Below are 13415 nucleotides of genomic sequence, written 5' to 3'. Positions count from 1 at the left end.
TTTATTGCTTAAATCTGTGCCAAATCCTTTTAATATGTGAAGGACTTGATCACTTTTAAACTGGTGATGTAGTACAAACAAGATTCAGTTGTTTGATGCCAAGATGCCTGCTTGATTTTTGCAGTAAAGGAACAGAAATTCATAACCACTATGGGAAGAGCAAAAGAAAACATATCTGTGCAGATCTTTGTTGATAGCCTAATCTGATTCCTCAGTACATCCTGCCTGGACAAGGTTGAGTGATGCTGCAGCAGCCAGCAGAACTACAGCCATGCTACCTCACGTGATGAAAACACATTATCTGTGTCCATGGCTTACCATCAGAAGCATAACCTAGCTTTCAAAATAAGGGATATACTTTTTAAAGTATTCATATTGAGGAAATTAAAGCAAATAAGATCATGTTGTAGTGTTGGTTTTATCAACTTTTACTTACTCTGCTTCCAGCATATTTAGACTTAAACATACCTGAAAAATCTCACTAAATCTACAGTCGGGCTATTTCTTTTATGCTCCATTGGCTATTAACATTTCACAGCATGTCACAACTGGCCATTCTGATTCTATTGAGCCTTGCTGAATGGGAATTTTTGTATTATTTAAGAGCAATTCATGGCACTGCCTATATTCTATATCACTTCCTCAGAAACAGGGATGATGACAGGTGATGTCTCAAAAGCTAAGTAATCTTCCACTACATACCCTCTGTCTACAGTGAGTTCTCTAGATGTTGTACATGAGGTTCACCAGGAAAATTCATCATGGCATGTTACCTACTTTATTTATCCATTCCACTTGATACACCTACTAAAAATAGCTGTTCTTAGACGAGAGAGCCTTGCCCTCTCACATGTGTCAGTCTGCAGGATCTAATTCTGTAGCTAATTTTACAAAACTGAAGAGTCATAAGATGAATGGGCTAAATGGGAAACTGTATCCTCCAGAGATATGTTGATGATTTAAAAATTTCTTAGGATACATGTCAATTAAAAAGAAAAAGGAAGAGGAAGGATTCTATACACCTTTTCATGCTTATTTCCTCTTCTTCACTGTTGTTTCCCTTTTATTGCATCTGTCCTCAGATAAGCTTTTTGTTCACTAAATCAATTTTGCCATTTTGCATATATTTTCTTTTATCTTCTTTATTTTGGAATCTTGGTTGTGGTTTAATCTGGCAGGCAGCTAAACATTGGACAGCCACTCACTCACTCACTCACTCACTCACTCAGTCAATTTTCCCCAACTCAGTAGGATGGTGGAGGAAGTTGCATAAGAAAAATACAATTCATGGGCTGAGATACAGACAGTTTCATAGGACAGAAAAAGAAAAGTAAAATTAAAAAATAGACTATGCAAAACAAATGCTGCACAATGCAATTGCTCTCTACTCACTGACTGATGCCCAGCCAGTTCCTGAGTAGCAGCCCCTGGCCACCTCTCCCCCAAGTTTATGTACTGAGCATGACACTATGTGGTGTAGAGTGTTCCCTTTGCCAGTTCAGGTCACCTTGTGCAGTTGTGTCTCCTCCCATCCTCCTGTGCCCTCCAGCCTGCTTGCTGGTAAGGGTGGTGTGAGAAGCAGAAAAGGCCTTCCCTGATTTCGTGTAGCAACAACCAAAACATTCCCGTGTTATCAATATCATTCTCATCCTAAATCCAAGCCACTGCACTGTGATGGTTACTAGGAAGAAAATCAACTCTATCCCAGCTGAAACCAGGACAATGTTCTAGGTTACACTACTACTGTATGAGAAAATATTTCTACTTATTTCCAGGCATTCTCTGTATTTTTGTTATTAATGACAATGAGATTGGAACCAAGTTCAGCATCAACCCATAGCTGATTAGTGGTCTTAGTATTTCTGATAAAAATGAGCAGATAACAATGACATTTTGAAGGAGAGGGTAATGATTATAAAATTTTGCTCATGTTTTGAGCTTTTGTTGATACTTTAAGTAGAAAAGGTAGATGGCTGAATTTAACAGTCTCTCACCACTAGAATGGTGTTCTTTACACCATGACTGAAAACTGCACTGACAGGAGACCACAGAAAAGCTTGCAAAACCTAAGCTTTAGGTGTAACATTGGCTTAACATTTAAGCCTGGGTTAACATTGACAATAAGTGTCCTCTGCACTGAAACAGAAAGAATGGGACAAATTGTGACTTGCTGGGCATAGGAACAAGGACAGAAGGAAAAATTAAGTCTTTCACCCAGTCTTTCCTTTCTGTGCTCAGAGGCAGGTTGTAGAATACAAGAAATTATGAAAAACAGTGGTGGAAAAATATTGAGCAGCCTTTCTTCAAAGGTGGTGCTGAGCAGGTCAGCAAGGTTGCAAACTGAGGTGGGTTTAGAACAAATATGAAAAGAGTAAATCTGCCACAGTCACAAGGTCATGCAAATACCACTCAAGTATCCATGAATATTTGAACTGCAACTGCTGCCAGAAATTAAAGTGGTTTTTCTTTCAGTGTAATTCTACAGGTAAAAATATATTTTTGTACATAGGATCAATTCCCACGGGAAAGTGTGTGTTCCAAAATAACATAGAATGCCCTTTTTCATTAGTTTATTTATCATGGAATAGAAGTGTCCACACAGGCAGCTTTACATTCATAATTATATTGTAAGATTTTTAGTGGTTCATTTTTTCAGTGAGTCAAGTCTTAAAACTATTACTTGATGGAAAACCCCCCAACCTTTGAGGAAGAACAGGAACAATATTGATATTGCTGTGTTCTGGAGATGGTACCCTTGCATGCAAAATCCATTGCCCTCTTTGGGCAAATCTGGACCATCACACACAGCAGTGTCAGCAATGGAGCACTGTGATTAGCAGTTTAGGAGAGAAATGTGATGCCATCAGAAAGGAACCCAAAGAAGCAAAAAGATGGTAGGCAGAAAATTATATATCAGCAGTAGTATTTCTAAAAATAATGGTTTCCAAACTTTTCCACAAGGCATTAACAGCTCTTTAAGGGATAATCTTTATTGCTTTGTAATGTACAAAGCAATAAACAGCTGCTGAGATTGATTAATAGCCAAAGCAAAGTTGAGGCATGTAATCAATCTAAAAAGCCATTTATTGTGAGTATACTACAAAGCAATAGAGATTATTGCTGTTGCACAACAAACCATAACAGGAAACACACAAACACATACACACACATACAAACAAACAGTTGTTTTCTTTTCAAGGCTTGGAGTGCTATGCTGCCTGTTCCCTGAGTTTTTCTCTCTGACAAAGGCAGGCAGCTGGCCTTGCAGCAAGCAATCTACGGGGAAAGGTAATGCCCTAGGAACTTCAGTGTTATCTACAGGAGAAATAATATTTACTCTTTCAGTTTTGTAGCTAAAAATACAAAATTTCACAGGTATTAATCTCATCCTTGGTAGCAGTACTGATGTTTATATGACCAAGAAAAACAAAAATTTAGCTTACCAGTCAAAAAATCATCTAATTCATGCAAATGCAGTGCTCATTTAGAAATTAAGACTATTCACTTTTGTGGGGTATTTTTATGAATGGCTACTAAATCACTTCAGATTTTTTCAGAGTAACACTGAATAAAACAACTAGCTTTCAACTCCAGCTGTTTCCAGCAACTACCCCACCTCATTCTTTTAATGCAACTTTAATACAAGTCTTAATATAGTTTGGTTTTGACTTCTCCAGTCTTCCTGGGAGGCTGTTTCAGAATCTTATCTCTCTACTAGCTTTAAACCTTTTTAAAAATTTGCATTCTGATTTTTCCAGGTCATATAATGCTCATTTGTTCCTGAGCATAAAGTATAAATTGCTTTTTATCTTCTTTAAAGAGACAATATGAACAGAGTCTCTCACCCTTCCCTTTGGCAGAATAAACAAGCTGTGCCACTGTAGCTTTATGGCATGATAGGCTTGTCCCTGGATCAGTCTCACCATCCTCCTGAACACTCATCCCAGTCTCAGTCTCTCTCCTGAAGCTGGGTGCTTTGGATGGCACTGAGCTACAGAGGAGCTCCCAACACTGCCTCCTCCTGACACATTCACCACATCTACTGGAAATATCTCACCCAGCAGACCCAAGGATCAAATTTGCTTTTTCCACATCCCCTTAACATTTGAAGCCAGTGGTTAACTTGCACTTCCAGGCATAACTCACATATTTCTGCTTCTGAACTGATGACCTTGCAGCTTATGACAGAAATTTGTATTAGTACAGAAGGGCACAAGCTTGCAATTTGCACTATTAAGTTTCAGTCCATTTTTATTATTCTAGTTCTCAAGGTTATTCAGGTCTTCCTGTATCATATTGCCATCCCTTTCCTTATTAACTGTGTCTCCCACTTCCGCATCATCAGCAAATTTTATTAACAAATTCCGTCTTCCTATTCTAAGGTAATGAATAAAAATATGACTGAAGAGGTATCCTTGAGGAACTCTTGGTAAAATACCACTCAAAGTCAGCTATCACAATTCTCCAATTGGAATTCTCCAATTTCACATTTACTGGAAATACAATTCAGCTCAATGAAAATTAATTTTTGGTTAATCCTAGTGGATCTAAACTTTCCAAACTGTTATCTTCAAAAATCTGAAACTATTTAATATCTGCAATTACCAAAAAAATTAATAACACCTACTTAAAATAATAGAAAGAGGATTTTCATAAATACATGTACATACCTCTTTAGATATATAAAAATTTGGAGTATAAGAATTGTACTCATGATGTAGTGGTCCCTTTGGTTGCTTCTAAGCATTTGACTCTGATAGTTAAAACAATTGTTTTAAAGCTATTATTGCCTTAGCAGCCAATTTTTCCGTTTATCCAGCCTTATATTTAATTTTTATCACCTTCATACTATTCCTGCAAGTCACAACTACCCTGCAGAAGATGATCTCCAGACTTGAGATGGCATTGTCCATGTATTCCTTTTCTCTGTGGGTCTGAAATTTCAAATTTCCTCATGTTTCCGTTTTCAGCAGCCATGCCATTCTTATTTCAGGAAATGCTGGACCTAGATTCATGACCTTCTTAGCCCTTCTGTACTTTTTATCTTCTATTTTTTTTTTTTCCCAGCTGGGGAGTTCAGTGTCAGCAAAATCAATGCAAATCTTTCGATAATTATCAGTGATATTTCTTTTGTTCCTGCTGGTATTTATTTGCAAAGGGATTTTCAGTGAAGTACATGACCTTTTGTCAAAAATTTTAGAGAAAATTCCCACTTAGAACAGTCAAACAGAAGCTCTCACCTGTCTCAGCTGTGTGTAACCCTACACTTGTGCTCAGGAGGCATCCCGAGGCTGCACACCACTGCTACTGCTGGCCTGGTTTAATCTAGAAAGTTCTAGTGGCAGAAGTTCTGCTGGCATGTGCCACTGACATAGCTGTTTTGGCAGGATGTGTTCACATTTGGCTGTTTTTTAAAGATGCAGTATGTCCTCAGATCATCACGCTTTTTTATCAGCAAGAGAAATCTGGTGCTGTGGGAGATTAACCCAGAGTACCTTGTGCCACATTTTGTAGATTGCTTTCTGGTAATTCTTTGCAGCATGTTGTGGAGCTGCACTGTTTACTGTGAGGTACAGTGTCCCATCCTAAAGTCTGAGTACATATTGGGTCAGATTTGAAAATGCTTTTCTATCTTGTACAATAACCTATTTTTATATGTATTGTTTCCCCACATTGCAGATTTCTCACTGCCATAAACCCAGACTGTATCCAACAGCAGAGCTTTCTTGCTCATTTAGGACAGATGAAAGAATTCTTTAATATCCAGAGAGGAGCTTAAAATATTGGGTACTGTGGGCAAGTGGGACACAGAGACAATGAATGATAGCTAACTATTTGCAGTAAGTATTTGCTAAACTACAAGAGCAAATTGTAGTTTTGAGACATACTGTAAACACTGGATGAGGGAAAATTTCAGAGTTGGATGTAAAGTTTGTGTTATCCTCACAGCACATTCACTCTGAGTTAAGAGATGCTTAAAGCAAAGACAGTGGGGAAATAGGTGGTGCCAGCATTCTGGAAAGCTGTGCCAATCTGGGCATTTTGGCATTATTTGACGTGTTCAGACTCCAGTAAGATACACAAAATTAAGTATTTCCTGCTGCACGGTCTTTTCATGCTGGGTAATGTACTGGAAATCAGAGATGAACTTGATACAATGAGCTTTGCTGATTGTGGTGGAACAGTAAATAAGGTTGATGTCCAATTCGGTCCCATCTTGTTTTGAATACATAAAATGAAAGCAGTGCTTCTCAGTGGTGATCTCTCTGGAGATTATTTTATTTCAATGTTGTTTGTGAGAAAGCCCATGCTCTCCTTCCCATCTATATTGTTGTCAGTAATAGAACTACAAAGCCAACGCTGGCAGCAAAGACAAGGCAGATCTGGTTGGCAAGGTGTTTGTGAAAACAAAAACTCTGTAACTGGACAAAAATAACACCAACCCACAAACCTTTAATTTAGCAGTCTCCTGCAAAACACATGATGGTTCTCATAGGGTCCCTCAATTTCAGTGGAGTCTCATCCTGTTTCCTGAATTCAACAGAGGCAGTGGCAGTGCTTTGTATTCTTTCATAACATTTCCAGATATTAGAGACAAGAAGATTCCTTAGAATAGCTATCATACATGTAGAATGTACAGATGGATGGAAAACACATAAAGCTTAGAGACTGTATGTAGGCATGGAACCTGCTGGGCTTGTGCATAACGACACGTGCAAGTTCCAAACAATGAGTCTGACATGTTATGGACCTGTGGTCTGCAGGCAGCCTCTGTGTACATGAAAACAGGCTGAGTTGTTCAGGCAGTAGAAGAGAAGGCTCTGGTGAGACCTTATAGCACTTTCCAGTACCTAAAGAGGGCTGCAAGAAATCTGGAGAGGGTCTTTTTGCAAGGGTATATAGTGACAAGATAAGGGGGAATGGCTTTAAACTGGAAGACGACAGATTTAGATTCAATATCAGGAAAAAAATCTTTGCTGTGAGTGTGGTGAGACACTGGAACAGGTTGCCCAGAGAAGCTGTGGATGCCCCATCTCTGAGAGTGTTCAAGGCCAGGTTGGATGGGGCTTGGAGCAACCTGGTCTAGCGGAAGGTGTCCCTGCCCATTGCATGATGTTTAAGGTCCCTTCCAACCCAAACCATTCTATGATCCTATGACTTTTTGAACTTTGGCTGAAAACTAATATTTCAGCAATCTTAACATGCCCTCCCACCAGATACAATTTTACAGGAGAATCTGTTTGGAGGAAAGGCAAGGAATGCTGATGTAGATATCTTGAGAAAGCAAGTAAGATCACCATTTTAATGTACCAGCTCTATTCAGTTAGCTCCTTAATGGCTTTTGCATCTCAACAGTTTTGACTTTATCCACATTTCTGCACCCAAAAATCCCTTCCAATTTAGTCAGTTCTTGGTATTCTTAACCACAGGCTTCTGTGAATTTTAAGTGCAGTGTCTGAGCTCAGTATGCCCCATAATGAATGTACAGCCATCCTAAGTTGTGCACAACAAAAGGCTCATAAAAGAAACACTAAACTGAAGGTTGGGTCTTCTGAGAAAAAAAAAAAAGCCCTTTCTTTTTCACCTTTGACTAGTTCTTAACTTGCTCTTTAGGCTCTATGTTGGATTGCAACCTTCAATGACCTTCACATTTTTCTTCCAAATTTATTTATTCTTCAAGATAGGCTGTTTCTCCAATATTTCTTCCTGCGTGGCCCAAAAAAATTTGGGTCTTAAATTGACAAGGAGCACCAAAGTAATGGGGAGTTCTGTTTGTCTAGCTGTTTCAAAACGCAGAGTAGAGGAAAATCAAGCATTTCACTAACATGCCAGGGGTTTCCAGTCACTGGCAGAGGCAGCAGAAATATCAGGAAATCAGTGAAAGCAATCATTGATGTAGGGACAATTGCATAGTGGCTGTGCAGCTGGTAGATTGCTCACAATGCTTAGTTAGCTGGTACAAGAAGTCTTTGCATGCTGTGTGTCAGCACAAACATGGGTACAACTGAAGCTTATTTCACTTGGGAAGCTGGTGTAACTTCACTGGGAAATCAGCTTTTGGCTGGAGGATTGAGCACTGAGCATGGAGGGAATCAGTTGCTGGTTAGAGCAGCAGAATTTGTAGGATGCAGTGGTTAAACCACACTAAGTAATGCAAGCTAGAGATTGATCATGGCAATTTCCAAAATCTAAAATTTCAGCAAAATCTGAAAAAGATTTTAAGACATTTTTTAAAATGTATATCCAAGAATATTTAAGGTTTGAAAAAATCTCTGGAGATCATCTAGTCCAACCCTCTTGCTCAAAGCAGTTAACTAGAGAAGGTTCTTCAGAGACTTTTTCAATCAAATTTTTAATATCATCAAAGATGGAGACCATACAAGCTCTATGAACAACCTGTTTTAGTGTTTGAGATGCTTAGAGATAACCATTCTCATCAGAGAAATTTGGTTTTATTATTAAATGGAGTATTTGTGCCTCCTTTCTCTTGTTCATTCACTGTGCATCACCAAGAAGTCTGTCTCCATCTTCTTTGCACCCTTCCTTCAGATACACACGGATAAGTTCCCACCAGAGCTCCCTCTTCTCCAGGCTGAACAGTCCCAGCTCTCTCAGCCTTTCCTCGTACTAAAGATGCTTCATTCCATTAGTCATCTTGGTGGCCCTTCTCTAGATTCCAGTGTGTCCCTGCTGTACTGGGGACACCATGAGTGGACCCAGCACTGCAGCTGTGGCCTCACTGGTGCTGCACAGAAGGAAAGGATCACTTTGTCTACCTCCTGGCAGTGCTTTTCCTAATGCAGCCCAAGAAGCTGCTGGCCACCTCTGCAGCAAGCAGCACATTGCTGGTTCAACCTATGTCAGCTGGCATCCCCAGGTCCTTTTCTGCCAAGCGCCTTTCCAGCCAGTTGGCCCCAGCATGTTCTCGTGCAGGGGGTTATTCCTCTCGAGGTGCAGGACTTCACATTTCCCTTTGCTGAGCTTCTTGAGATCCCCTCCTTGGCCCAGTTCCAGCCTCTTTGGGTCCCTCTGAATGGCAGCACAACCATCTGATGTCACAGGCACTCCACCCAGTTTTATATCATCTGTAAACTTGCTGAGGGCGCACTCTGAGGATGAGTGGTCCCCAGTTGCATTTTGTGTGGCCAATCTCAACCCTCTGAGCTCTGCAGTTCTGCCAAATTTAACTGCAGCTCCAGATCCATCCTAATAGCCCATGCTTCATCAGTTTGTCTGTCAGGGGTAATGGGAGACAATCAAAAGCCTTACTTAAGATAAACAGCGTACGCTTATCCACCAACTATGAGGTGACTACCTCATCATATACCCAGCACTCTTTCCTGTGACAGATTTTCCTGCTGCATGTAATGGAGATCTTCACAAACTTGCTTTATTAAGACTTATTAGACCACTTGATACAGGATTGCTTCTAACTGCTATGAAATGAACAGCTCCACCTGCCTTTGTAATGATCTACAAGTGATACAAAACATTGAGCTTATTTAACAGCACATACCAGATGGTTTATGCAAGGTTGAATATGACAGGAAGATTTTTGTCCAGATTGGGGGTGGGACTGTTGTTTTACTTTGAAAAAGAGGAAAGAAATGCAGACAAATGGGGGCTGCATTGCCACTTGTGTTGCTCAAATTGCACTGGAGGCTGCTTTTACAGGTCAGCAGCTAGAAGGAGCAAATGTGGTCAATGAACACTCGGTGGGTAGTGTTTAACACTGTTAACTAATTCTGAATTGCACTGAAATATAGGCTTGCTATGTTTGGATAATCAGGTAAGTTTCATCTCCAGACAGATTTAAGTTAGCCAGACCAAAACCTGAGACTGGATACCAGCACAAAGTCCCTTCCAAGATTTTCAAATCAAACAAAATTTTTCTTAAAAAGCACTTTGAATGAATATGACATAATTGAATACTTTTTCATTGCATTTTTTTTTTCATTAGTGAGGCAGAAATGTTCAGAACACACTGCTTTTACCTTAGCAATCACTTCAGCAAATACTAGCTTACCTAGACCAAGTTAATTTATAGGTTTTGATGCTATTTCCATCCTAAAGCGTTGTTACTGCAAATAAGATTTAATTATGTACCTGCATTTAAAAGAGGTGTTGAGGGAGTTCCTTCAATAAAAAGCACGGGATAGAAAGGATTTAAGTGAGAAAGTTATGACAGTTGAGACACAGCAAAGAGATCACAAAAGAAATATTTGCTATAATTGCCAAAGCTCAGAAAATGAATAAAATTTAACTCTTCAATGTGATGACCTAGAAAATAGAGAGGAGAAATAATGTGCATATGAAAAGGATTAAAGAAGAATCCAAGAAAGGAGGCTTAGTGGGTTTAACTGGGTGGATTTAAAAATTGTTTAAAGAATGATAACAGTAAAAAGAAATTCAAACTGGCTTTACCAGGAAACAGTTTTTCTGTGAAACTTCCCATGTATTATTTCAATAAAAGAAAGGTTCAGAAGAAAGTAACAGAAAATGAGCTAACTGTGAATGATCTGAAAATAGCATACATACATGCACGCACACACATTCTTTTGGCTTTTAAAGAAGAATATACAGAGAAAAGCGGGTACAATAATAACAAGGTTTTCATTACTTCTGAGGTATTGAACTTGGCTGCCAAAGAAAGAGGACTAGATGTCTAATAATTAGAGATAAAGTAGAAGCTAGCAGAGATAATGGCATGTGTTATGTAAACCAGGTAGCGTTACACACGGAGATCTTTTTACTGCTATCATAATGCCTGTCAGAATCAAAAAAGGAACTGGAAGAGGGTATTTTTCTAGAAGAGAGTGGCATAACAAAGCTTACCATAAAAATCAGAAAGACAAAGAAATTTAAAATATCCACAAGCTTCTTATGTAGCAAACATGAAAAAGTTACGTTAGCAAGCAATTATTAAAAGGAACTTCAAGCTAGTAAGACATTTATATACATTTACATATAAATATATATATATAGGATTAATTGATTTGGGGAGTGCTTTCAGATATATCTGAAGTATACAATAAAGGAACAAAGGAAGAAGTTTGGTCAGAGCTGTATTTGTTGTGTTTTTCTATTATTCACAGAGGTAACAACTACCCTCCTACAGCAGTTTTTAGATAAATTTCAAAATGCACTCAGAGACAGTGAACAAAGTCAGTCACAAACAACCCACAAAAGGCCTGTCTTTGTTGTTGTTACATGTCTGGAGATTTTCTGATACAGGCTGTGATCACATTACTCACTGCAATAGCAGGAGGCACGCGAGGGAGCTGTTCTGGTTCACCTGGCCAACGGGACCCAAACCTGAAGGTGGATGCATTTTTGGTGACACCTTGCCAGGAGGCAGCCTGGGGAAGTCACTGCAAGTGACCCCTTTGTGCCACTCCAACAAAGCCATCTGGCCTGTGGGACCCATGGGTGTGAAGTTCTGCTGCAGCCAGTGTGAAAATGTCCATCTCTTGGCCTTCCAGAGAACAGGAGGCAAGCGGGAGATGAGACAGCACTTCTGCCCTGCCAGGGAACCAGTAACGTCAGCAATCCAACCTTCACTGCCTCACCAGAGTGATCCAGGCACAGGACAGGAGCTTGTGGCTGCTGCTACAGTGTCTGAGACCCCCAGTTTTTTACTTTGGAAAACTTTCAATGTCTCCATTTTGAACCTGTAAATCTGAGCTGAGAGAGAAGATATTACAATGATGCTGACATCTGAAGAGTCAGAAATAGCCAACAATCCACGAGAATGAGAAGGGAAACAGAGTGTAGCCTTATCAGTGAAACAGGCATCATAGCTTTAAAGGAGTGACCCTGAACAGAGCATCACCTGGGCTTTTATCCAATAGTCTGAGGTCATCCTGTGAGTGTTCAGCTCCTGCTGCGTCACCTGTCTGTCTACTGTCACTTGTTGTGTCTCTTGTCACCTGTCTGGCCACAGGTGCCGTGCCCTTTATAATGCAAGGAATCAGTTCCAGTTCCCAGCCACCACGGAGACTCAACCACCGCTGACCACCAGCCCAAAAGAGAAAGATTGAGCATGAGGACTAATTAGCATGAGAAGCAAGAAAATCATTAAACCAATAGAAGGTTAAATACTAATAGGAGACTTCGCCAATGAATTGTGATTTGTTTGCTAAAACGTACATTTAGTGTAATTTAAATGGACTGCCCATGGTGGTGGTGGAGTCACTGACCCTTGGAGATGTTTAAGGAAAGACTGGATGTGACATTTAGTGCCATGATCCAGTTGACCTGGTGGTGTTCAGTCATAGGTTGGACTCGATGATCTCAGAAGTCTTTTCTCAGAAGTTAATCAATTCTGTGATTCTGTAAATTTTTGGGAATCTGAGTTGATTTGTGTAACATTTCCACTCTGCACCCTGCACAGAACAAAAACCATCTCCTGTCTAAACCGGGCCGTGTCTGTGTTTAGCATCCCTACATTGGCAACAACAGCAGGTCACCCCAAATAACTTCTGCCAGCTGTGCCCTGGCCGTGTGCCAGCCACCACCACGCTGTCCATGAACGTGGGCCAGGCCTGGCCACGGAGGAGAGCTCTCCATGAGGAACCCACCGACCTGCGGGCCAGCGCCGCGGCAGGAGCCCGCACGGGCACTGCCATCCCCGGGATGTTGGGCACACCATCCCCGGGATCTGAGCACGCCATCCCCGGGATGTGGGCACTGCCATCTCTGGGATCTGGGCACTGCCATCCCCAGGATCTGGCTACACCATCCCCGGGATCTGGGCACTGCCATCCCCGGGATCTGGGCACTGCCATCCTCAGGATCTGGGTACGCCATCCCCAGGATGTGGGCACTGCCGGCCCGGAATGTGGGCACTGCCATCCCCGGGATGTTGAGCACACCATCCCCGGGATGTGGGCACTGCCATCTCTGGGATCTGGGCACTGCCATCCCCGGGATCTGGGCATTGCCAACACCGGGATCTGGGCACTGCCAACACCGGGATCTGGGCACGCCATCCCCGGGATCTGGGTACACCACCCCCGGGATGTTGGGCATACCACCCCCGGGATCTGGGCACTGCCATCCCCGGGATGTTGGGCACACCATCCCCGGGATGTGGGCACTGCCAACATCGGGATCTGAGCATGCCATCCGTGGGATCTGGGTACTGCCATCCCCGGGATGTGGGCACTGCCATCCCTGAGATCTGGGTACACCATCCCTGGGATGTTGGGCATACCACCCCCGGGATCTGGGCACTGCCATCCCTGAGATTTGGGCACTGCCATCCCCGGGATGTTGGGCACACCATCCCCAACATGCGGGCACTGCCATCCCCGGGATGTTGGGCACACCATCCCCAACATGTGGGCACTGCCATCCCGGCCAGGCAGCGGCCGCGCCGCGCAGGCGCCCGCAGGTGCTCGCGCGTGCGCCTG

Source organism: Passer montanus, unplaced genomic scaffold (genome assembly GCF_014805655.1).
Source record: "Passer montanus isolate IOZ18808 unplaced genomic scaffold, ASM1480565v1 scaffold11, whole genome shotgun sequence".
Taxonomy (NCBI): Eukaryota; Metazoa; Chordata; class Aves; order Passeriformes; family Passeridae; genus Passer; species Passer montanus.
The sequence above is the reverse complement of the archived record's forward strand: the minus strand, read 5'-3'. Positions refer to the sequence as shown.